The sequence below is a fragment of the Taeniopygia guttata genome, chromosome 2, assembly GCF_048771995.1.
Source record: "Taeniopygia guttata chromosome 2, bTaeGut7.mat, whole genome shotgun sequence".
Lineage (NCBI taxonomy): Eukaryota > Metazoa > Chordata > Aves > Passeriformes > Estrildidae > Taeniopygia > Taeniopygia guttata.
The window spans coordinates 75,263,015-75,286,385 of NC_133026.1; the positions used below are offsets into that span (position 1 = coordinate 75,263,015).

The 23,371-nt window shown below is 36.4% G+C and overlaps 1 protein-coding gene across 10 annotated transcripts in view; it reads left to right on the plus strand.

Moving 5' to 3' along the window:
• The window catches only part of CDH18 (cadherin 18), a 502,412-nt gene that overhangs the window by 93,445 nt on the left and 385,596 nt on the right, over positions 1-23,371 (plus strand). For all 10 annotated transcript variants that reach the window (XM_072924261.1, XM_072924259.1, XM_072924260.1 and 7 more), the window contains one exon: positions 16,672-16,768. The gene's annotated coding sequence lies outside the window, so the exon portion shown is untranslated. The remainder of the gene's footprint in view (positions 1-16,671; positions 16,769-23,371) is intronic.

Sequence of the window (23,371 nt, forward strand, 5' to 3'; positions counted from 1 at the left end):
ATAAAGACTTCATCTGCTGCAGTATTTCCTTCGTAAAGAATGATAATTATTTTGTAAGTGGTTTCTTTATATTAATGGAAAAGAAAATTATTAAATGCAGTATATGCATTCACTTTGTTTGTTTAACTGAAAGAAAATGAAATGGTTAATACTGGGAAATGATGGCTTACACGTGAGCACCCTGGCATTTAGGAAGGCTTCCAGTGCAACTTAATTTGCTTGGCTTCCTGTCCCAGACCTGAACCTCCCATTAGCAGCAGTTATTGGGAGTACCATATATAATAGATGGCTTCCATGGGCAAATAAGTCATGTAGTGAAAAAACTGAGGATGAAGATGAGTTTTCTGATGTGATCTAATATGCAGGAAATGCCTCCAATGTGTACACTAAAACCTATCCCCTATATGTATGTATGTCAATAAATTGTTCCTGCTTTATTTTTCTTTTTTTGTTTTGGTACTAGGAGCACATACTTAATACATCTGATAAACTTGTTATTGAGGCATAGGCATTCAAGATACCCCATATTTTAAAGTTTACGTTGATGCAGGGAGGAGAATAAGTAATGCAGTTTCAGGAGTATTGCTAGCAGGTTGCAAGCCTTGCAATCAGCAGCTTATGGCACCAGCAATCAAAAGGTTTCTTTGCAGCTTTGCAGCAGAAAGGCCCACAAGGTTTTCCATTCTGATCACCATAATGGAAAGTAGAAGGCAAGACAGTCTGAAAACACTATGTGGGTGACATAGAGTTTGGTGCCAACAGCAGTCTCCCTAGGCTTTAAAATAAAACGTGCCACACAGATTAGACCAGGTGAAGACCTCTGGGGACCTTGTGTGTGCTGATGAAGCTGCTGCCTCAGCAGCTGTGAAGCATCTGCAGCTCTATATAAGGAAAGATCAGGCAGTAGGTGTTCATGCTTACAGCATAAACATGATCTTCCAGATGGCTCTGCAGTTGTTGTAGAGATGCATTAGCATTTTTCTCTGTGAAAGTGCAACACATATTTTATGAAGTATTTTAAAATAAATGGTATTAAAATTTATACCACATTTAAATTTAATTTGTCTAATTGTACATTGAACTCAATGATGGTAGTTCTCACTTGAGAAGTGAGAAGTCAGATTGAGTTTCTAACATGAGGAGAGTATCAGTACTGTGAGACAATCTTAATCTCATTTTCTAATAATTTTCATAGTTACAGTTTAGTGGTTTAATTCTTTTGCTTATAATATTCTATGCTGATAGATTTGACTGCTTGCTACACAAAGGGACTGTTTTCCATGTAAGTAGCAGTGAATTGATCATTTGAAAAGATAATGAAACCTTACCAATTAGAGAAATAAATATATAAATTACAAAAGAGGTTGCAGGTTAATATAAAATTTTAAAAAGTCAGATAGAACTAACTTGTCCTGAAAGTCCTTAAGATAATTGTTGTAACTAGCATGGTAACAAATGAGGAAAAGCAAGATCTCACATTACTGTCAGTGCAGTTTATATGAAATCTTTTGTTATTAAATTATAATTTGTAAAAATCTAGTTAACTATACAGTTTTGATTATATATAAAGTGTTTCTCTTAAAAACGTGTATGGTTTTATCACTGGCTAACAAAAAATGCATTTGCTTTTGTTTCCTTCTAAACCTGAGTCTTCAAATGCAGAGAAGCTAGTCTGGGCATGATGTGCTTTCCTTTCTCCTTACCAACACCTTTATTTTGTGCAAAAGAAAGGTAACCACACCCTTCTCAAGGACACCAGGGAGGAGATAACTAGGAAAATAATAGTGAGGTGTGTAAGTTCAGTGTAGAATTACTTAGGCTGCTTTTTGCTCTGTGGGTTTTTAAACAATAATATTTAGTGTAATTTTATTTTACTGAGTCTTTATATCTAAACAGTACTAGTTTTGATTTACCTAATCAGCTTTGCATCATATGACATAACAATATATGCATTCTCATTTAAGAAGTGAACCTTCTCCATTTTCGTTCAGGATTATGCATGTGTATGTATGCTTCAGACAATAGGACAGTAATCTTCCAGCTACACTTACTAACTAAGTGTATTATAATAATACTAAAGCAGTATTGCAAATACCCTTTTGTCTGAGGAGGGTTAGCTCACTAAGGTTTACAGGACTTTTTTTTTTTCCAGTTCATAATATTTTCTGAAGGTTTAATAAATTATCAATAAACTTGCTCATTAAAAGTATTTGATAGTGCAATAACAATAGTGTGGAAAACTACTGATCTGATTTGGGGTTTTTATGTCTGTGGTATGGAAAAATATATTACATACCAAACAACGTGATCCAAACTTGAAACTACCTTGACACTGGGCAAGGATATATATTTCAAAGATATTTTTTCTTTTATTTTAGAACAATTGGTAATTACTAAGTCGACAAACACTATTTGATATGTTAAAATATGGAGGGCAGCCAGTTTCTGTTTTTCAATTCACAGGCACAAAACTATTTTCCTTGCATAGTAAATCAAAGGAAAGATCATAGTCTTTCCAGTAGAAAGGACTCTCTAATCTTCCACAGTCTTCAGCAGTTTAGGTGACTTCAGCTTCACTATATGGGTGAATTACATAAGTAATTTATCCACAAGGGAATCAAGCTTACTCTTATTATCCACCTAATTTATTATAAGGCCTGCTGGCATTATGATTATAATGAGTATTGTCTGAGCAAGAGGTCTCCAGTCAGATTCTCATTACTACAATTTACTCCTGGCAAAAACAGAATTGTAGTTTGTCCACCTGCCTATTGGAAACAGCTACTGCTCCTGTGCACTTAAACAAAACAGAACTTTCTGGTAACTGTATCAACTCAGTTTCCATTCTATTTTTTTTTTATTTTTGCATAGAAATATACAGTGATCATAAGACCAAGAAAGAAGGAGAAAAATAGGGAGAAAGAGAAAACCAATCTCTTGGCACTCTTCTGTAAATAAGCTGGTGTTGCATGTAGGAACGAATATTAATGCTCTGTTTCAATAAAATAACAGCTTGGAAAGCACTTACTCTCTCATATGTTACTATTTAGTCAGTCTAGCAAACAATAATCTAGTTATACAATGAAAAATGTTCTTAGAGAACAGTGCTTTCGTTTTTGAATAGCATGAAGCTTCATCACATTTTTAGCTATTCCTTCCCTTTTGTATACAGTACAAATATTGAGATTCATGTATTTTGTTCTTAAGAGCTTTTCACAGGGAAAAGTTTTGTGAGGTTTCCTATTAAATGACAAAAGAAATAAAATTACTATGATTTTCATATACTGTGGGATGGATGTTTGCTTTTGTTTTGTTTTGTTTTGGTTTTTTTGTTATTAGTTTCATAAGGAGGCTAGATCTGTGATCTTTCAGGACACAATTCTTGTGTCTGTTCTAAAACCTGACTATTTCCATGCACATAAGAATATATAGATTCAGGTGATGTAGGCACACATAAATATATTTTTTATCTTAAATCATGAGCATTTGTTGGCTACTGAAAGTCTTTATATAACATAGACCAATTATGACCAAAAACTGTAAAAACTCCAAATTATCTTAGATTTTTAAGAAGGCTCTGCTGTACTTATTTGGAGGATGTGTTTGCTAGTAAGATATATTGATGTTTGAGTTTGAAACATTTAAAATAAATAAGTTTGATTTGCCTCATTTCTCCTTGAGCAAATGCTGCAGGTGTTTATTGCTGTTCCTTTCTAGTTGAGATGAATATTGATTTTAGATATAAAATTAGGTATAATCTTTTGCAGCATACAGCTAAATAACATGGTAATGAAAATTAATCATAAGCCAGCTTTGAAATTACTCATATAACTATTTTAGCAGGAACATTTCATTGCCATATTAAAATAAAAGCATCATGATTGACCAGCTGTTTGGTTTCCCCAAGTAATTTAATCCTGCAATTGATGCCATTTGGTTTTTGCCTTTTTTCCTTTTATATGTTCTCTATATTCTTCACACATATATTTGTATCTCTGTAGCCTTTTGCATTGTATTAGTGACTAGTTTTCCCAGTAATTTTCCATGCCCTTTCCCTTAGCAGAAAGACAAAACAAATTCTAGAGCTTCAAGTCCCAGGGGGTACAAGGTCCCAGTGCTATCCTGGTTCTTCCTGGGAACCAAGGTTGAGAACAACATTTCAAGCTATATTTCATGGACAAAGTACAGCTAGTGCTGAGGGGGGGCTCCAGAGAAGGGGCTTGACCTGGGTGGGGAATTGCCTCATCACTGGTGCTTTTTAGCAATTATGCTAATTTCCTAAAACCTATAAAACTGTACTCTTTCTTGACGGGGTGGTCTTTTGTGGACATCTTTCCATAATTGCTCCTGAAGGCCTTCAAATAAAGACCCACTCTTGTATTATTACCTCCTTACTAAAATTCTCTCCAGTTTCATTTCCAGGTTGGGCAAAAGGCAACACAATGGTAGAAGATTTTGGATAGAACAATGATGTCATATTTGTATACTATCCCTTTCAAAGTGTTTTGTTCAAGTTTGTTTAGTGTAGCAACATCAGTGAAATGAAGCTAAAAATGCTGTTGACAGGTCTCCCCAAGAAAACATACTTTTTTTACTTAAAAGGGTCATAATTCTCAAGTCGTTGCATTGCTGGACAAAACCCAGCATGGTTCTGGCATATAGATACTACAAAATACAAATAACCTCTTGGGGATATACGCCAGAAATTGAGATAAAATTTGTAGATGCGTTTTAAGGTAATTCTTCAGTTTTCTTCTTTTCTCCGATGCTGAAATGTAAAACTGTATCAGAACAAAAAACAAAAACAAAAAAGAAAAAAAAAACCACAAAAACCCAAAAAAACCCAAAAAAAAACCAAAAACAAAAAACCAAAAACAAAAACAAAAACAAAAACAAACCAAAAAACCCTATAAATAAAATATAAATGCAACTGTAAAAACAAATATAAACTGTTCTAAAACAATTAAATAAGCTAGAAAGTCTGAAGTAGAAAGAAGTCTAATGAATTTTCAGGATGAAAAAAACTTTTTTCAATTGTATAATTCTCCAGATATGATATTCCAGTCCTCTGATTTTTCAGACAGGCTTAATGAAAAATACAAGTCCCAACAGATGTCCTTGAGGTAGCATAGTAGGAATTTTACTATAACCTTAACTTTCACCACTAACCTAATATTCTCCATTTACCATCTTCTTAGCAATTTTAAAATTCTTTCGCTGATACACATATTCTTCAATTTAAGTAGCAACTCCTAACAATATTTTATCACACTAATCACCAAAATCTAGATAGGTGAGACCAATTGCATTTTTTCCAATTAAAAAATCAATTGCCTTATCAAAGGAAACTATTGAGATAAAATAATACAGTCTAATTTTTGTTTACTAGTATAGTATTTCTTTCAGAATTCTGAAATGAGAAAAGGAGAACCTTGATAATTTTAGTATTCATTTCATCTTGCAAAGTTCCTGCTGGTTCCTGCTACTTACAGTAGTCTGCTTCATTAATTGCATTCAAACAGACTAGGTGCAATCTAGTTTTCAGAACACATAGATGGCTTTTAATTGGTACTCTACTGTCATTATTGATGAGGCTCAAGTTTTTGTCTGAATCTTTTTGCTTATATTTCAGCTGCAAAATTCATTGCTGTTCTTGAAAGTGCTTATGTTAGATCTATGGTTTCTGATGCCAGAGATGATTTTTTTTTTCAAATTTGATATGTTGTTAAGGTTTAGTTCGTTCAGCGTCTCTCTGTGTTGCTTGAGATCATGAAATCACAGAATCATTAGTGTTGGAAGCTACCTAATGTTGGAAGTCATCTAGTCTAAATCATCTGCCATGGCAGGTTCACTTTGAGCAGGTGACACAGGAACCTGTCCTGGTGGGTTTGGAATATCTCAGGAGAGATATTCCTCTCTGGGCTACCTGGCAGTACTTTGCAACCCCTCAATGTAAGTTACTCCTTATGTTTAGGGGAACTTGTTGCGGCTTAGTTTATGGTCATTACTCCTTATCCTGTCACTGAGCACCACTGAAAATGTCTGGAACCATCCTCCTGATGCACACTTTTGATGTATCTTTTAGGTGTTGATGAGATGTAAGGATGTTTGGCTTAGGCACTGATACTATGTCCTTGATGGTATCCCTCACAATGTTTGTCCCTTGAAACATTCAAGGCAGTTGCGGAATTATTTTCTAGAATCAAGCTGTCCTTAGTGTCCTCTTCAAAACCATTTATGAAAAAAATTCCTATTGATTCAGTGATTTACAGGTAAATAAAATGTTAGCTTGTGTTTTCAAAGTTGAAGGAACTTTGTGATGCATTTCAAGAAATTCTATTTCCTGGGAAAGGTTAGTGTTAACTTACTGGGAAATTTTCAGATAACTGTGTTGATGTTCAGTGTGACCATTAAAGCTGCAATCAAGTCTAACTCTCTCCTTGCAACCTAATGAGTGCTGGGCTTGATGCTTGAGCCCTGCTTGCTTTGGAAACATGATTTTGTGCAGTTGTCTCAGCCTCTAGAGTGTGTGGGGCTGCATCTGTGTGGGGCTACACTGCTTCCTACACAATGCAGGAGGAAGGCATGAGGAGAACACTCAGTCATTCAAAGCAAAAGTGTGCCAGGGAAGGCTTCAACAATACAGCTGCCAGTAAAACCTCTTTTTTCTCCTTCTGAAGTTACTTTGATTCACTTGATTCATCTGTCCATATGAACTGTACTGAATTTCATAATCCATATTTTGACATAATCTCTTCTTATTGTATAGTAATTATTTATATTTGTTTTTAATTGTTTAAAGTTACTTATTATTCAATAACTATGCTGTAATGACATTATCATTGCATCATGTTTTTGATATTCTTGCTTTTTGTCTTCTTTCCTCTTTTTCTGCCCCTGTGTGTGTTTGTCTTGCACTAATATTTAAAGTATTTATACTATATGGTCTAAGTTGATGGTAGAAACAACTCTTGACATTATGTGTTAGTTTTCTTGAAAATATCTTTTTTCTTAGAGACATTCACTCCAATACTTTCACTAAGTGTACCAGTGGCCTAAATCCCTCTTTCTGTGCTAGTAATTTGTTCTTCACTGCTGGCATTTAATCCATTTCAAGATCCATTTATTTTCCCATTAAACTTGCTAAACTCCCTTTGTTCTTCTAGTGAGTAAAATTTGATATTCATATCATTTCAGATTCCAGGAAAATTTTTATCTGTATTTGATGATTTAATGTTCTTACTGCTCATACCTGTTTCAATCTTTACTAGAATCTGTGTCTGGAAAAGTCCCCTTTTTGTGATTACTTTCTGATTTTTTGAAGAATTTTCTATATTCTATGGACTATATTTTGCTTCTTTATTATATAGTGTGCTTCATGTTTATAGAAAGTTCACTTTTATTTCTTCAGCTCCTTCCTCAGGTAAATACATTGATCTTTGCTTTCAGTGCTATACAGAATCACAGAATCTTTAAGGTTGGAAAAGGATGCCAAGATCATCAGATCCAACCTTTGACTAATCAGCACCTTGTCAACTTTACCAAAATACTATGTGCTGTGTCCAATCATTTCTTTAACACTCCCAGGGTGGTGACTCCACCACCTCCCTGGGCAGTCCATTCCAATGCTTAACAACCTGTTCCATTAAGAAATTCCTTCTGGCTAAGCTGCACCTCCCCTCCCAGAGTAACTTGAGTCTGTGCCCTCTCATCCTGTCATTAGTTTTGTGGGAGAAGAGGTCAATCCCCACCTTGCCAGACAGCAATAAGGCCTCCTGCAAGCCTCCTTTTTTCCAGGTTAAACAACCCCAGATCCCTCAGCCTCTCCTTATATGACTTACTCTCTAGACACATTACTCGCTTAGGCAAAATGCTTGCCTATTCTGTGGTTATGCTATCACACTGTTGCAAAATATAAATCTACTGTTGTTGTTTGTATTATTCAACTATGTCTATATTCCAGTTTACAGTACCTTTTTTGCTTGTTTAATACACTTACAATTTAAAGGACAATTTAAAGCTGCTAGATATTTTACTTTTTCCCGCACATTCCTATTACATCAGGTGCCCTTCTGCTCTTTAGATATACTCTACAGATTGTCCAATTGCAACCTTTTAAACAGGACTTAATTTTTTTTTAACTGCTTGAATCTGTTGACATCTCCTTTCCAAGTTTGTGTAAATGTAAGGGATGTTCTTTTACACTATTCTTGTCCTGTGTTAGAGCCATTTTATCCCAATGTTTTTTGGGATAATTTCTTCATTTCTTCTCCTCAGTTCTCAGATCCCTATCTGAAATAACACTGATAAAGCCATTGTAATCATATCTGGTATGTAAGCTCAGGTTTAATTCCATTCCTAAATAATATTCATCAGGTTTCTGCTGAAGGAGAATGTATGTATTGTAGACATATAGAAAGCCTATTCTAACTTTTGCCATTTTCTCAATTTTTAGGGCTATTTTTTTCTGTCAATCAGTCTTGTTTCTCTGTTCTGATAAGACTTCTAGGACAATTATAAAAACAAACAAAACAACAACACATCCAGATATTTCAGCAAGCTTTCTGAGCACTACTGTTTTCACCTGATTCTTGAGTTGTCAAATGGTCTCCACTGCGCCATTTCATCAATGTTTAAGCTGTCAAGCAGACAGTATTGCCCACACAAAAGATTTACCTTGAATGAAGAAGAGTTGAAAGGTAATGTGTGTAAAAATCCATTATAGTTTTTACTTTAGGAAACCTTTAGCACTGAAGATCTGTAAGATGACAGTAGATGCTTTGTAAGAAATGTTAATGCTAAAGATGTACTGATAATTCCTTCTTATACCCTGTAGATAGCGCAGCTTATACTGGTCTTTTCAGATTTCAAGTGTTAAAGACATAGACAAATGAGATCTGAGTTATAATGTTGACTTAAAAGATGACTCACTTTTGAGACAGTAGAAACAAAAGCCTTAGCAAAGAATTAGTAGATACAGCTGTCAAGAACTCTTTTTTTCCTCTGTACTGTCTTTTTCATAGTTTTACATGAAATAGATTTGAAACCAAAGCCCTTGAAATCTTTTGTGGTATTAGTCAGAAGGTGGCACCTCTGCTTTCTTATCAGATCTCCTAATAAGAACTTTATTTAAACATAAAACTTCTGAATAATCTGCTGTTGATTCCAAGTTCATCCCAAAGCTAATGCTGAGATGTTAACACTCTCTCTTGTGTTAGGCATCCACCCAGAATCACAGTTATTAAAGCTGGAAAATACCCTTAGGATCTGGCGCTACTTTGTTCACCATTAAACTACCTCCCAAATGCCGCATCTGCACACCTTTTGAACATTTCCTGGGATGATTATTCTACCTTCCTGGGCAGCCCGTTCCTGCCAGAGCTTGTCCTGACCAATCTTTCAGTGAATAAATTTTTCCTAATATCTAATCTAAACCTCCCCTGGTGCAACATTATGCCATTTTCTCAGGTCCATCTACAAAGCCTTTCTACTCTCAAGCAGATCAACATTCTGGTATTGATCAACTTGGCGCCATCTGCGAAATAAGGGTGCACTCAATCTCCTTGCTCAGATCATCAATAAAGTTATTAAACACAACTGGTTTGAGTACAGAGCCCTTGTGATCAACCACTGTCATGGTTTGACATGGAAAAAGAATTTTCTCGGAAGGAAGAGGTCAGTCCAGTCAGGGGTCAGGTTTGGATACTGACGCTTGGGGTGACCAATTGAAGGTGGACACGCCTCTGAGAACACAGAGGGGTTAAAAGCAGAATTCCCAGGAGAACTCGCTCTCTTTGGTTCCAGTCAGCGTGCAGTGCAGCTTCTACCCTGCCCAGCCCAGGTGACTGGGTGGGGGAGGAGAAGGCCCTGTGGCCTGACTGAGGTAGGCCGAAGGGTGGAGGGGGACTGGAACTGGGCTGGCCCCCTGCAGATGGAAGGGTGGAGAAAATCTGGGATGTCTGCATTTCCCCCAGAGTCTTTGTCTCTCTCTCTCTCGAAAGAGACAGCAGCGGTTTTGTCAGCAATACAACGCAGGGAAGGAGAAGAGTGGGGCAGCCCATGGGAACCGGAGAATCCGGGCAGAGAGCCATCCTGGGAGTCGGGACTTTTAACCCTTCCTTGAGAAATGAAAGCTTTGTGAAATTTTACTCCTCCTCAGTTTGAAAGAGAGGAAGAGAGATAGCCTGGACCCTGGGATGTTAGAAGAAGAATTTCTAGGTGGGAGGAGATGATGGAGTGGCTTTTTGGCTGGACTTTTTCTTGTCAGCCAAAGACTGAACCGAGTTTTTACCTCCAGGATAGACTGTATTTTAGGAGGATGCCGGTGAGCCAAAGAGACGCGCCTCAGCATCTGGGAAAAGACAGAGGTGGAGCAAACAGAGAAAAAGTTAGGGAGGTTTGTGGTTAGTGCTCCCTGTTTTCAGAGAAGAAGAAGAGAAGAAGATCTCTGCTCTTGGATTCTTGGCCCCAGGGGGAAATTGGGGATACTGTGGTCCCAAAAATGAAAAACTGAACTGTTGTTTTTTCCCCTCTTGGCAGGGCATCCTTGAAAGGAAAAATCCTAAGAGCAGTCTGTTTGTCCATGCATTGATGGTGAGAGCACTGTGCATGGAAAGGAGAGTGTTACATTGGCAGATTTTCTCCGGGCAGTGACACAGGTGACGTGGAAACACAGGATGTGGCAGCTGTGTTTCATGGGGGTTTGTGGCACAGGAGAGACTCCTCTCTCCGTTGATGGACTGAGTATTGATAATCTGGAGGGTGGGAACCTGACAGGGGTCCAGGTTGTGTCTCACTGTGGTTCGTTGGAGTTGGGTGGTGGGAGGAGGAATGTTTTGAAAGGTTTTTATTTTGAATTTTGTGTGTGTTTTCTTTCTTTTTTCTTTTATAGTAGTATAGTAGTAGTAGCTTAATAAAGTTTTTTCCCTTGTTATTAAGCTTGGGCCTGTTTTGCTCTATTCTCAATCGCATTTCACAGCATTCAATTGAGAAGCTGCATTTTCATGGGGGCGCTGGCATTATGCCAGTGTCAAACCATGACAACCACCAACTGGATGCAGCTTCATACACCACCTCTCTCTGCTCCCAGTCATTCAGACAGCTTTTTACCCAGGGATGATGTCGGAATCTGAGGTATTGATGATTCCGAGATTGTAAAAAGTCTCTCTCTTTCTGCCCTGTTGCCAAAGAAGAAGCCATAATTCATCTATGCTGTTTTCAAGGTTGTTTATTCTGTTTATCTCTAACATGTTCTACTGCCCTGCCGCAGGTCTGTCCTGCAGGGCAGTGTGTGGGGCTCTGCCCCTCGTTGGGATGTAACAAACATTATATATCAGAAACTATGTGTGCTATATTTACAGTAATGTGCCAATATCTATCATCTACGTTGAACAGTGTGTCCCCAGCGTAAACCAATAGAAAAAGGCCAACACTACAGTGAAACATGGAGGGCATGAAGAAGGAGAAAAAGGACAAGACACACCCAATTTCCTCCATCTTGTCCCATTTGAACCCCTAATCTAAAATCCTAAAATTTTACTTTTGCACCCGTGCCACACTTAATTATTACTCATATCAAACACTCAAAGCTTGTAATTCATCCTGTAAGATCGAAAACTCTTTTCCCTGGACAGAGATCACAGACAGTGTCTCTTGGGGCTCTATACAGGGGGGTTCCTGACCCCCTGCCAGGGTCCCAGGCCCTCCAGGGCAGCCAGAGGGAAGCCCTGGATTCCCACAGGATGAGTGCCCCCATCTGAGCCACAGATACCCAGTTTCACAGAAACCCAGAATGAGACAAGTTGGAAGGGATCACAGTGGGTCATGGGATACAACTGCTCCAGCAGTGTGATCCTAGAGCACATCGCACAAGGTTGCATCCAGACTGTTCTTGAAGATCTCCTATGAGCGACACTCCACCACTTCTCTGGGCAATTTGCTCCTGGGTGCAGTCATCTGCACAATAAAGAATTTTTTCCTCTTATTTCAGTGGAACTTCCTGTGCATCCATTTCTGCCTCTTGCTCTATTGCTTGGCCCTACTGAACTGAGCCTGGCTGCATCCTCTTGGCACCCTCCCTTCAGATATTTAAAGACATGTATGTGGTCCCCTGTTTTTTCTTCTTGAGGCTGAACAAGCCTGACACCCTCAGCCTTTCCTTACAACAGAGATGTTCCCATTTCTTAATAGAAATGTTCTTCTTCATAGCCCTCTGCTGGACCTGCTCCAGGAGCCCCATGTCTCACTGGTATTAAGGAGCCCGGTACAGGACACTCCAGAAGTAGCTTCACCAGGGCTGAGTAGAGCAGGATCAACTCCCTTGACCTGCAATACTATTCCTAATGCATTTGCCTTCTTGGCCATTAAGACACACTGTTGGCTCATGGACAGTTTGTTGTTCATCAGGACTCTCAGGTCCTTCTTCAGAGCACTGTTTTCCAGCAGGTCAGGCCCCAGACTGTCCTGATCCATGGGATTACTCTCCTCCAAGTGTGGGACCCTGCAATTTTTTTTGTTGAACTTCAGATAGCTCTTCTCGGCCATCTCTCCAACTTGACAAGGTACTTCTGAAAAACTCTACAGTACTCTGGGGTACTGGCCATTCCTCACAGATTTGTTTTGAAGGAGAATGTTGTGGGAGATAATTTCAAAGAGTTTACTAAAGCTCAGATACACAACGTGCTTCAGTTTACGCATGTCTGTACATGCCATAGTGCATATGGAAACATTTGCTTAAAATCACAACGGCAATCACATGAACTTACATGATCAAAATCTAAAAATCCTGATTTCCACTTATGCTTTGCCTAATGCAAACAGGATAAAAATTCTCCACATGAAGTTTGTGGGGATCCTGGGGATCATCCCCTAAGTTAAGGAGACACAAGAATCTTCCCTCAAAGCTGTTAAAACCCCATTGACTCTTCCCCAATTCCTATGTCTGTTCCTATGTCCCTGAGCCACTCCCTCCCTATTCCCTGATTGTTCCTCATATTTGTACTGCCTGAGACCAGGTTCACCCCCCAGCCCCTCAGGACAGGGTGGGCAGAGCTGAGACATGTGTGCTGGGGGGACTCTGAACATCTCACTGCACAGCTGAATTAAACATCTGTGGATACCATACAAAGGCCCTTTCTGCTTCTTTACCCTGGACTTTACTAGCAACAATTTAGGCTGCTACAAATGGTGCTCGAACGTGAGGCCTCCTGATTAATCTGAAATTTGCTGCATAATTTTTTATTACCTTAGTTTATTAACAAGTTTGAGCATATCATATGGAGTTGCTTGATGAGGAATTTTACAAAACAACAAGGATTGCTTTGCTTGTGAGAGGTAAGATTTGAGGGAATTTTTCTTTGAAAGTCTGATAATGTTTTGCAGAATTAAAAAAAAAATCTATTGTGTGTTCTTTAGTATTAATCTCACTTTGGCGATAATGTTAAGTAATCCTGGAATATGAATTCTCTGTAATTAAGCTGTCTTCTCTAGATATGTACCTACTTTAATATTAAGTACTCTAGAAGAAAAAGTATCTTCAAATATACAGCCCTTCAAAGCAAGTGAGGAGGGAGGAGTTACAAAGTCTATGGTTGTATACCTCCTCTCAGGTCACCAGTTGTTTTATGTATGCTGTCAAACACTGACATATCTAAGATAGTCTAAGATTGCCTCTAAAGGGCAAGCACATCTCACCTTGAAGCTAGAGATTTGCATTCTTCACCAGGTTTGGGCAGGCAGAGTGTAGAGATAGCAGTAGGGCTCAGCATATTATTTAGTTGAGTAATCAAGGGGAAATTAGTCTGGGAAAGCATGCTTGTTGTGTTAATAATGTCCCTTAGTTGTTTTGGGTTTTTTTTGGGGTTTTTTTTGTGATGGTGGTTTGGTTTTGGGGTTGTTTCTTCCAGGTTTTGGTTTTTTTTTCATATTGTCTCAGGTTGTTTTTCTATTAGAGCATTTCACTGACCTTTTTTTATCTCCTCTGGAGAGTCTGTGAGACTCCACCTCCTGGAGTCATCCTCTAAAAGGGAGAGATATTTTTCTAGTGATTTAATTTCACTGCTCTTGGCATACTCAGGATTCATCTCAAATCTGGTTTGAAAACATCACAGCATAGATGAGTGGGATTTATCTGCCTTAATGTCATGTTAGATGTCTCGTAATATTTACTCATGGCCAGATGACCACTTCAAAGGTCAACTGTAGAATCCAGTTTTATATCTGACTGTCCAATTTGGAGGTCATTAGACATCTATATTTACCCAGTCTCACCTACAATGTGTTCTCACTCTGGACGTTTGTCTAAAATAAGTTGGTGGCTGACCACTAATGCCCATTCACCCTTTGAACCAAAACTTTGTTTCCAATGTACCAAGAGCTTTTTTTTCCTCTTATGATAATTTTCAGTATTTATAGTGCATATTAAGCTTATTTATTATACTATTGAGCTGAACATTTGCAAACCCAGAAAAAAAATGGACGCTTGCCGATCACTACCAGTTTAATACTAGGTAATTAATTATACATCACATCAAGAAGAAAAAATTGATCGTGAATTCCCAGAAATAGTGTAGAGCAGTAAGAAAAACTCTTGGACAAATTTGGGATCCTAAGAAAACACACTAATAGAAGCAAAAAAATAAATACATCACAGTGGCTTGATATATTGGGTTCCACTCGCTGTGAATACTGTAGCTTAGAGAAAACAGGATCTAAAACTAATTAATAATGACAACAGCAATTGATGATTAGTATGGAAAATAATATTAATGTTAATAATATTAATATTAATGACAACCATATTATTATGTTATTTTCTTAAAATTACAATGGCTATCACATGAACTTAATAGATTATTAATAATGATATGATGATTTCCACATATCTCAGTGATTCAACAGAACCTTAGTACTCGTAGGAAACATATCAGGATCAAAGAACAACTCAGTTGTCATTCTTAATAGAATGATATTTCATAAATATATCAATAACAGTTCCTGTAAGATTAACTGTTTCCAAAGATCAATTATCCCAGTGAAATATTGAAAGAAATATTAAGGGGGAGATCAGTGGAAGTAAGGCAGAAAATGATAGCAAAGGTTAAAACAAAGAATTTAGCAATGAAGAAATTAAAAAATTCTGAAGAAGAGAATGTAGAAAAAACCCAGCTAGGACTGTAACTCTGATAATATTTTAAAAGGAAAAACTCATCCAGACTAATATTTTTTCTGTTGTATGAAACAATTACAGGCTCATGTGCAATTAAGCCATGTCACCGATAACACATTTCAGTTATAACCAAGAATCAGCAGCCTTGCTCTGGAACAGTTGGCACTTTATCTATAAATGGCTTACACTATGCAATGTAGGTACTTTTGGTTTTCTAGCTATTACTATTCATAGTTTCTCTGGTTTGACTAGAGATTTCTGATACTTACCAACCATATTATAAGGAGGCAAATGAGAAGCAGTAAACGTAACATTTTTGTGGAGCCAGTTTTACAATTTCTGATGATACCTTTACTTGAACATTTGTTCACAGACTTTGGGGTATATTTGGAATCTTCTTTGTCAGTAGCAAGGTTTCTTGCCCTGAAAATGGTACCTTGTTGAGGGGCAAAACAAAACCTGCATGTGAAACCAAGGGTTAGGCTTGCCTTTCATTTTCCTATTTCTTATGAATGATTCATAAGTATTTTAAAGCAAGCAGTGCATTTTAATAAAGCTAACAAAGCTTCCTGTCAAAGGAAATTCACATATTTTACTGGTAGAATTTACAGTACAGTGAGTAATTCTTTGTCTCATATGCTTTTTTAAAACTGACTTGTCTTCTACATATAGCAGATTATTTCAGTGTCATAAATCCATAGACACTAAAGCTTATCAAGTAAAAAAAAAAACACGTTTATTTCAGTTTTTACATTGTATACCTAGATTCCATTTATGGAGTCACATTAACTAGGAATCTACATACATATAGTTGGATATTCTGATAGAGTGCTTACAGAAGCAATGCAAAATAATTTCTTGGTGATTTAATAGAGCCTTATTTAACTTTTTCTTGGATAATATATTGATTTTTATTGGTATCGTACACTGTGAGATTAGTTAGGTGACAATAACTAAGAAAAGTGTTTAATGAGATTATATAGGCCATATTTGAGGAGGTCTGGTAAGCAACGTATATAATGGAGAAAAATAATCTCTACAACAGATTTAGCTCTAAATTTGTCCAAAACCAGGACTAGATAATTTTTGTTGTTTGAGTATTTTTAGTGGTTTCTGAAGTTTCAGAATCAATGCCTCTTTTTTTCCTCTAAGACAGTAATTATTTGATTGTATTCAACAAGTTTTCAAATTAACTTATTTTCCAGTATTTGGCATGAAATATGAATTTACATATTACTCCCAAGCGACTTACAAACCTTGAAAATACTATTGCTATACATTATTTCAATTAGACTTCCAGTTTTGAACACCTGTTCAAAAGTAAAAAAATCTGTGCATTACTGTAATACAGATTCTATGGATTTACCAAGATAAATGTCTTAACATCTACGTATTCTTCTGCAAAGGACAGTCCAATGCCTATGCTGTTTTCTGTTTGGTACAGTATCATGCCAAAAAACCCATTATTTTCTAACCATGTTTAAAACTTTGTTGTTCTGTTTCAGTGAAAGCTACTAAATTAGCAGGATTTGGTGTCTTCAGTGGAAATTTGCAAGACTGTTTGGTGGAAAACATATTTCTAAGGTCTTGGTTAGTCATCAAGTAAGTATCTTCTTGTCTTTTTGTATAGTTTTCATTCAGATTCAATGAAGTGTTTGTGCTGTCTTAGATAAATAACAAAAACTGCTTCACCATTATTTTGACTTTATTTTCTATAAAGACATTTTTCTCTAATGTCTGATGCTCCTTTGCAGTCTGTAACCATTTAAGTCAGTGTTTATAAGTATTTTAGCAAAAAAACCCAATAAACCAAAAGGAACCTTTTATTGGTATTCCTTTTCAGTATCTCGCAGAATGCTGTTTACTGATCTGTATTATTCCCAAACTATGAAGCATAAAGCGGTCTAAGAATTGATTATATCATCTAAACATGTTGTGCCATTAGCCTGGTAAAATTGTTCAAGAATGGTGTCGGGCAATCAATTAATAGAGTAGATAAATCCAGTTAAATGGTACTCAAGCAGTCAGGTTCTATTATTATCATCCACCTGACTGATTTTTTGATTTTCTCATTTTTCTTACTATATCACATGCTTTGTTCTTCCTACCAATATAGTCTTAAATATTTTTAATTCAATTAGATGAAGAATAAGCGACTCAGTTAAAGCAGATCCTTTTGTATCTTCTTATACTTGTTTTCTGGCATAATGTTTGTTATAATCTATTCTTTCACTTTGTTTCTAAACCTAAAGAAGAAAATTGAGTTGGTGGGAAAGTATTTAAAATAGGAAAACTATAATAAACCCACAAACTATAAAACTGCAAAATAGGGGGAAGCTAGCTGTAACATTTAAATTATACTTACATATTCTACTCAGATTACAGACTTAACCTTTTAAAAATTATGCTGATGGAGATTAGAGAATTGATTCACTCTTTATGTCACTTCTCACCAAAATATAGTGATTTTGATTTTTCTCAAAGAATGCATAAATGTTATTTAAAGTTTCAGTTAAAAATTGCTTTAGTCTGAGTGGCAATGCTTGAACCTGTCTCAAAGATATGTATTTGAATCCATTTACAAAATATTCTGTGCCTTAAAAAATCATACTCCATGAAAACCAGAAATGCTTATTCATTCATTTGCTCTTTGATGTAATAGAAAATTAAATTTTTGTGATGGAAATGATTTCCAATTAGTCAGTCCAATAACATAATCGTGTTTCACCACTTGGCTGTATCAAAAATAAAAAAGTATTTCTCTATAAGGAACAAGTAGCAAGTTTATTTATTTTAGAATTTGATACCTCTGACTGTCTGTGTCATTCATTACTGTTTCACTTATAAAATAAGAGAGTGACAATTATGTCCTCATTTTATTGCTGTTTGATGAATTTAGCCTAACAAAAATAGATGTTGATTGAACTGGTTGAATTATCAGGAAGGATGGTGAAACTCAGTTGTTTAATTCAGTTAGCATTCATAGAAGGCAGTATCTAACCTAAAGTTGGGAAGCAAAATTAGGCTTAAACTCAGTGAAAAATAAAACATGATTCGAGTACTAGAAATCACAGAAATAAAATTTGAGTTTTTAACCAGCTGACCTATCTAGAAAGTTTTGCACAGCTAGTCTTCCTCTGGATTAATTTGGGATAATTGTGACTTTGTATGCCTCTAAGGCTCTAAATGCAATCTGAATGTATAGATTTATAAGTTCAATATTTTTTCTTGCATTGTAGCAAGTTAATTCAATTTACAAGTTCAGAATTATTATATTAGAGTGCACATCTGTGTCATTCAAAAGGTTACACAAAATACTTACATATGCTCCATCTTCAAACGTACAAAAAAGGGAATATATTCAGTCACATGCCTGCTCATAGACTGAGAAATGTAATATAGATTATATTAATTTTTTCTTACTATATCCCATTATTTTGTTCATACTCTGTCTAAATAACTTCAGTGTTCATTGTGTCAGTCATGTATTGCCAAATTAGAGAAGACGGTTTTAAGGATATGAATACTACAGGTGTCTTTTTCAATGTCATTGAATGTCATGAAGTTTTTTATATGCTTTTAAATGTTGAATAATTTTGCTTTGCTTTTGTATTTTCTTTTATCACATTAACATAAAAGTGAAAAATCTCTTATATAGAACAAAGCCACTAGTTTGGTTTTTTTTCTGGTGTGCTAAAAAAGCAAGAGTGATTGATGTCAGTGACTCATGGTTAAAGATGTTGGTGCTTGAGTGGTGTGACACTGGCATGATCCTTTGAGTCTGTTAAAGTGTAACAGAGAGAGGTGGAATAAAGACATTCAGTTATGAGGGATTCATCAGATGACGCGTTCCCAAATTCACAATCTCTTTGACTACTATTATAATGCTGTACATCTTCAAAACTGCTGAAGAGCTTTAGCTGTTCAGTTCCCTTTCATGTCAGCAGGAGATAAACTTTGTTGCAATAAGATATAGCTGGCTTCCTTTCACATACTTTTTTTACTGAGCAAAAGAGACCCTGATCAGTTTTGTTATGATGTGCTATGTATTCTGAAAGTATGTTTAGGCAAGTAGTAAATTAATTAAGTAATGAAGCATGCAATAAGTCATCAGTGCAAGCTTTCATATTGTCTTAGCAGTCTCATTTTCATCTATACATTTCTTTCTCTATTTCAGTCCCTGAACACTTAATATGTTTTCAATATATCCTGGATACTATTTTATCTGTGGTCCATATTTTATGTTCCTTTTACTTAGATGAAAAAAAGAAAATTTGGATTTGTGACTGTGAGTTACTAGTTGCAAAAGCAACAAAACAACTTCCATCTGAGTTAGTGCTAAAATTTCTATTGATGTTATTAATTTTAGGACAGAATTTTACAGATATGATACTCAGTGAACCGAAAATAGGTTTTACATGCTCAATAAATGCTCATAGTGTTTTTAAGAAAGAAATAAATAATATATCTATCACAAATATTTGCTTTTTTAGTAAAAACCTTCTTACATTTAAATAAAAGATTATACTAAAATATGAGAAATAAAGCATCAGCTGCACTACAGCAGTACTTGAAATTTCTGAACTTAAAGGAAAAGTAGTGTTGGCCACTATTCTCTCTTTTTAGTTTGAAGGCAAATGGGCCATGAATGAAATGAAAACACTTTTTATGGTGTAAATTTCTTGTACCATCAGAAGAATTTTTATGGTTATAAGAAATGTAATATCACCTCTATTTGAAGGACCTCCACCAGCCAGGAAGGATGAGTTGGTATGGGGACAGCTATGTTAGCTTTTTGGTATTGATTAAGATAATTTGAGATTCTTTAGGACATCTTGCCATGAACTGGTGTGTAGCTCAGCTACTCTATTGCATCCTGAAGAAATGTAAATGGTAGAAAAAGCAAGATGCATTTAAAAAAATGCAATGGGTGAATTGTGAATACATAGAAGCACTTGTAATATGTGTTTTCAATACGATTTGTCATAGGACTGTCATAGGATGCTACATTAGGGACTGATACCTTGTATATGAAAACAAATGAGGTGAAGAATCTTATGTCTAGAAATAAATATGTATATTTAAAAACATAGTAGTTCCACAGAAACATAGTGAAGACTTAATTGAATGATACATGTAACAGACAAAAGACAATTAATTCCTACCCAGACTGCATCACCAGTTTGCATTAAAGGAATGCAAGCAGAGATTTTCTAATTTGCTTCTTTCTGATGATGAACTGCAAGAGACAGGCAACAGTCCAAAACTCATCAGTTGATTTTACAAAGCATATTCAGCAAATGAACTTATGAAGAAAAGTAGTTAATAGAAATGTATTTAAGCTTTGAAGAAATATACCCACTAACCTCTTTTTCAATTGGTTAAAGAATAAGAAGACTTAGCATAGTTTATGATCAACATTTGGACCCTATGCTCTACTTCTTGAATATCATCTCTTCCACAGAAATAATGGATAGAAATTCTCATGCTTGGCATCCATTAAAATTTTGCACTGTCTTAAGAATCATAATGAGAAATAATTGAGTACAATTTTGGATTTTGGCCCATAAGCATTTATAAAGGAACAGACTAGCATGCTAAATATTATTATTTGCAAACCTACAAAACTGATTATACAAAATGACAGTGAATTTTTCTTTTCACTAATCCTAAAATATAACAGGCAGGAGATGCCTCTGCTCAAATTAAGGTGCAAACTAGACCATATGCCAAAGTCAACAATACAGAACTTTTTTAAAAATAAATGTGAGACAGAGAGACAGAAAGAACTAGAAAAGGGAAAGGGAGAGGCAGAAGACCTGGCAGAGTGTGGAGGGGAGAGAGAGAGAGAGGGCAGAGGGTGAGCTAGGTTACTCTACCTGACTACTATTGAATGGGGACTATCCATTACCACCATCATACCATCATGGATTTTTTTTCATTGTTTATTGCTTCTGAAGGACTACTTACCTCAAGAAATCATTGTAAAATTCTGTTATTTCCTCAGGCTCTTCACAATATTTTTACATAACTAGATGATACAGATGATTTGCACAGTAAGGATTAATGGGAGACAGCTGACTAGAGATTTTGTTTGTTATTAATTATGTGCAGTCTTTATGATTAGATAATTATTTTAAACCAATTAAGTATCCCTTGATGGACTCCCGAGTTGTATCTAGTTATGATAATTGCTGAAAATATTCTTGTGAGATTGTTACAGTTCACTGTGATACGTGCTTAGCCTTGTCTAAACATTGTGACAAGAAAATAAGTAATCCTTAGTCATATAAATATACTTAAGTCCTGGTTTAGGACAAATTTGGGAGGAAACCTCCAAAGGGGTCCCTCTAGAAAGCGGATTCAAGCAGCCCTTTCTCCAGCTGGTTCAGGAAAAGATTTCCTTGGAGAAAAAGTGGAGAAAAACTGTTTATTTAACAGGCAAAGTATTCACAAGTATAAAAAATGAATAATATTAAACAATAAAACCTCTTGCTGTTCTGAAGAGCTGGCAAATTTACAAAGTCCTTTTTGTGGGATATAGGTCAGCTTGATCAGTCTCTTATCAGTCCTTCCTGCACTGGAAATGTTTGCATCCTGGGCCCCAGTGGGCCACAGACATGAGCTCCTGGTGTTTTTCTGGGGTTTTAGTCTAGAGCAGGTATGAACAGTTCCAAGAAAAAGTAAAACCACACACACCGGGGAACTTCTCTGCCTCACCCTGGCTAAAAAACTAACTAAAAGCAAAGGAGAGCTCTCTCCCGCTGTCCGTGCTGCAGGCAACACAGTCTGTGAGAAGGAAAGCTGAAGGTCTTATTTTTACGTTTTTGAATACAGCTACCTCAGACAATCCTCTTCTTTTCCTTCTTTCTCCCTTCGCTCTCAGATCTAGTTTTAAAGGTGTAAAACTTATTTCTGCGCTAAACAGATGAATGGAGATACAATTCAGCAACATAAAGTCACCTCAGGACAACATAGTAAAGATATTATGCTTCCAAAAGGTAAATTGGTACCATCTGGTGTCTAAATACTGGATGAGGATTTGAAGAAATAATCTAACTTTTCTCTGTGGACAATAATTGCAACTTTTCTGATTTAGAATAAGAAGCACTCTGGTTCTTGAAATCCTATGGGACAGAGAACAAATGGACAGAAGCTCCAGAATTACTTCATTATGATGGTATGCTTTTATTTAGAGATGTAGACCTCATGCAAAATATTTTTTAAACGGGATGAGATTTACTGAGAGTGACACACTCCAGGCTGCATGCATAAGCCTATGTGTATGAATAGTTCCTAAGCAGAGTCACCTTGGAAAACTCATTGGATAGGTACTTTTCTTTAGAGCCCTGTTTCTCTGCAGAGAATGCCTTTTGAACACAACATTAAGGCTGTGACCTAATTTCAAACATATTTTCCTTAGCCTTCTATATTTGGTTTCTCCCAAATGTGTGTTAATTTTTTTTCCTTGTGTTTTTAGTAGTGTGCTTTAAGATATGCTGTATGGTAATGAGCAGCTGGTAGTGTGTCATTCCACCCTGAAGGGGAAGGGAGAACCAAAGATTTTTAGATGCCTTTAGTCAAGTACCAATGGCAAAAGTCAGAGGGTCCACAATACTTACAAAGTTTTATTAATACATTATGTAGACAACATGGAAATTGGTATAATCCAGTCCCTTTTCTAATAGTATACACTCAAAACAGTGGAATCTAAATAAGGTGTAGGGTGAAAGAGGGAGGGAGGGAGTTAGGGAAGGAAGGAAGGAAGGAAGGAAGGAAGGAAGGAAGGAAGGAAGGAAGGAAGGAAGGAAGGAAGGAAGGAAGGAAGGAAGGAAGGAAGGAAGGAAGGAAGGAAGGAAGGAAGGAAGGAAGGAAGGAAGGAAGGAAGGAAGGAAGGAAGGAAGGAAGGAAGGAAGGAAGGAAGGAAGGAAGGAAGGAAGGAAGGAAGGAAGGAAGGAAGGAAGGAAGGAAGGAAGGAAGGAAGGAAGGAAGGAAGGAAGGAAGGAAGGAAGGAAGGAAGGAAGGAAGGAAGGAAGGAAGGAAGGAAGGAAGGAAGGAAGGAAGGAAGGAAGGAAGGAAGGAAGGAAGGAAGGAAGGAAGGAAGGAAGGAAGGAAGGAAGGAAGGAAGGAAATTAAACTCCTTCATTTTCCATTTGCATGGCTGCATTTCATGTCGTAAGCTGCTGTGTGGGGTAGAGTAATATT